This window comes from Frankliniella occidentalis, unplaced genomic scaffold (genome assembly GCF_000697945.3).
Source record: "Frankliniella occidentalis isolate FOCC.00 unplaced genomic scaffold, Focc_3.1 Scaffold24, whole genome shotgun sequence".
Taxonomy (NCBI): domain Eukaryota; kingdom Metazoa; phylum Arthropoda; class Insecta; order Thysanoptera; family Thripidae; genus Frankliniella; species Frankliniella occidentalis.
The window spans coordinates 471067-474820 of record NW_026267154.1 but is presented as its reverse complement, the minus strand read 5'-3'; the positions used below and the strand labels follow the sequence as shown (position 1 = coordinate 474820).

General features: G+C 49.6%; 1 protein-coding gene across 4 annotated transcripts in view; it reads left to right on the top strand.

Annotated features, from left to right (window-relative positions):
* LOC113213621 (transcription factor SOX-5-like) overlaps window positions 1-3754 on the top strand; it is a 45249-nt gene that overhangs the window by 25558 nt on the left and 15937 nt on the right. The window lies entirely within an intron of this gene.

The window sequence follows — 3754 nt, the reverse complement described above, 5'->3', positions numbered from 1 at the left end:
GTTTTCACAATGTCCTATCTGCTTAAGAAAATCATAGCAGATAGGACATTGTGAAAACGACGCTTTGTAGATAGGATATTTTGAAAACGACGCTCCGTAGATAGAATATTGTTGTTAGGACGCGTCGTGCCTTTCCCACGCGTAAAACACCGTCCACACAGGAACGGGTGAAATAATGGGTTTTTGTTTCTTCTCCTTGAAGGTGAGGGCTGAGGGCGCTGGTGTCCGTCAACAGGCGAGCGATCCCACCTCTCCCCAGGACCTGGCACCGGTGTCACCCGGGTGACACCCGGGTGTCACCCCGCGGGGCCAAAGTGCAGCGGCGGCTCCGTCGACGCCGTGGCCCCGCTCTCCCTCGTCACCGCTGTTAATTTGTCTCCCTCAGCAGTCACACGTGAGCCTCGGGCGTGCCTCCGTGGGTGGTTCAAGGGCATAGGACTATATAATTCTCATAATTTCGGAAATTGTCAAAACGAGTGAACGAGAGAAACTTGCACACTATGACCATGCAGACATTTTTGTAACTACCTGAGGACGATTTGAAATGTAACTAAGCTAGAAACAAATTTGTGGTGTTAGTTACAATAATTAGTAACTAACCACCCACAAAATTTTAACTTATTAGTTTTGTTTAAAAACGTCCATAGGTTGACACAAAATTGTCCTTGGTCATTTAGAGTGTGTTAGTTTAAATGAGGGGCCATACCGAAAATGTGTTGTGTATCAGCATTTGATTTTAGTCCCTTTTTCAAGCCCCTGTTTCAGCTAACTTCTTCTTCAATTTCAACTTCAAAAAGGGTTATAACGACAACACAGCCCTGTAAATTACAGTTTTTGTCCATGACAAACCTGCATCTCCTGCTGGTGGACAAACTTTTGTTTCATCCAACTGAAGATTCGTGGAAAAGCTTCTCAGCAAAAATGTTTTTGGTAACACACCCACACACAAGAGGGGACTTCTCTAACAAAAAGACCAAAAACACAAAACAAGCAGGAAGTCAGCTCGCGAAAGTTTCCTACTCACCACACGCAATGTCATTTGTCAGGAAAATTTGGTGGTGCCGGGGCGTCGTCTCAGCGCCAGAGGGGCCTAAGTAACGAAATCTGTTCGAGAGGGGGTGGCTCAGACCGGTGAGAGGGTAAGGCGTAGCAGAGCTCCAGACGGGCTCCAGGGGCTGTTCATTTTGTTTTTTCTTCTTCTTTTTTCAGTGGTGCCTTCACGTTTGAAGCTGTAGGACAGAGACTCTCCTTCCGGCCTGCTGCAGTGGCAGTAGATAGCCCCCTCCCCCTCTCCCGTTTATTCACGCATCACATTCATAACTTCCGCCGTTGTTTTGTTTGGCTTCCCGCGTTGGAAGGATTTCGGAGAAAAAGATCGCGTATGAGAGAGAGAGAGAGAGAGAGAGAGAGAGAGAGAGAGAGAGAGAGAGAGCATCAATAAACAGAGTTGTCGATGACGATTTCCTTTTCCGCGGCTTTGATGTTGCGCTTCCCCCGGTCGCCTCGGCGCTGCCCTGGTCGCCATCTATAGGATGTGTATACGAACGCCATAACGGCCCGGCGCGGAAAACTATCGGGAAAACAACGGCGCCACGCCGCCGTCCTGTGTGGCGTGAGGGGGTGGGGCAGCAGCACAGACAAAACAGACCTCTAAACCTATCGAAATGAAGAAGGTATATGGGCGCTCCAGCAGAAAGAGGACCAGCGAGATAGGGGAGAAAATAATAACAACAATTGGCGTTGTGATAGTCAAATTGAGCAGCATAACCCAAATCAGGTCGCTGCGCGCAAAATCTTCTACCACCCCTTTCCCTGAACCCGGCGCCTCCACTCTCTCTCTCTCTCTTTCTCTCTCTCTCTCTCTCTCCCTCCCTCTTTCATATACGTGGGGATGTCGCATAGCGGAGGGAGTGGGGTAATGGGGTTCGCGAAACGCGTGCATCAAATCGTTTCCAAACATGAATGCGAAAAGAGAAGAGATCTCATTCGATTGATCGGTATCGGATTACGATAATAGAGCTATACACGAGGCAGTAGACACACACACATGCACACAAACACACACACACACCATTGCCATAAATTCGCAGGTTGAATCATCTCTCCTTTTGCATGTCTGTGAAAAAGTGACAAAGAGTGTATAAGCGGCAGAGGGTGTGCCTCCTCCCCCACCCTTTCCCTAGCGGAAGTAGGGCAGTAGAAGGCCCCCTCCTTCCACCCGACCACCACCCGGCCGGAGCCTTAGGACACAAGTGTGTTGACTTGCCGCGCTGCCCTTCTCGTCGAGCTCCGTACGCTCCCATGCCCCGCTCTGCACCAGCGAGGCAGCCCAGCAGCTCCACCCTTGTGGTGCCGTTCTGCTCGGCAACACAGAGTGTGTAGTTTCCCCGCAACAAGAAAGCACACTGGGGATGTTAAAATATTGATGACGAACAACAAGGCAAGCCCCGAGCGCGGATCGCCAACAACAACAACATTAACAACAACAACATTAGCATCGGGTACTAACTGCGAGACCAGGCAGACTAAAATAAAAACAAGGGGTCAATTGAGCCAGGTATGCAAAACTGATCATTGCACTTTGCAGTTATTTTCGGCCCACATGAGCGGTTAAAATTGCCAATGCGTCTCACGCACTCCTCTAAAATGGCATTGACAAACAAGCGAAAAGTGCAAAAAAAAAAAAGAAAAAATGAAAAAGAAAAAAAATATGTATGATATATTTTGTTTTCCTCGTCCTTCTAAGTTTTTACCATTATTATTTCCCCTGCTGTGCCCCGCCCACCCACGCTCGCTCATTACCGCACAGTGCGCTGCTCGCGGGGCTCTCTCCTTGTCGCCCATTCAGACCTCGAATCCTTATAATTTCCATTCCCAGGTTTTGCTTCTTAGGGGGCGGTGGATTGATGGATTTCCCTCTTTCTTTGAGGCTGTACCATTCTTTCCCTTCTGCAGAGGAGCGACCGGGGCAGGAGGGGCAGGGGAGGAGGCAAGCAGCCACCCCCGCCCCTGTGATAGAGTGCGTGGCGGGGCGGAGAGTGGTGGGTCCGGGCAGCATGCAAATACAGACCCCCCTCCTCCCCTGACCCCCATTCCCCGTGCCTACTCCTTGGCTTAGAAAAAAGGGAAAATTGTAAGAACTGCATAAAAATGAAAATTGCTTTCGCCTGCTGGTCCCCCAGGCTCTCTCTCTCTCTCTCTCTCCCTCTCTCTGTGTTGTGCTATTGGCATGCGGCGGCTCAATGTCAGTCGTTCCCTTGTCGCTGCTACACTTTGTTTCCATCTTATTATTTTACATACATTTTTCTTTGACATGCTCTCGCTCCTGCTGTGTTATTTGTTTGCTGCTCTGAAACGGCGCAGGTCGACGTAGAGGCGTCGTTATAAAATTTTAAAAAAATGTAAAATAACTCGCAAAGTCGTGTGTACCAAACTGTTAAAATTCCAAACTCTGAAAGAGGCACGTCCGAGCGCAGCGAAATGCTAACTACTAAATGGCGATTGCCGCGAGCATCACGTCTGTGTGCACATCAACTTTATTCATAAACGTATGCGCGCCTACTCCGTGCTGTTTCGCCTCTCCAAACTGGCAGATCAGATCGAGGTAAAAGAGCGTTTGGAAAGTGTTGCGCACATCGACAGGTCCGCTGCTGCCGTGATTATACGAGCTTGGCGCCTCCCCCCTTCTCCCCTCCCCCTCTCTCTCTCTGTGTCTCTCTCTCCCTCTCTCCCTGTCTCCCTCCCTCCCTCTCTC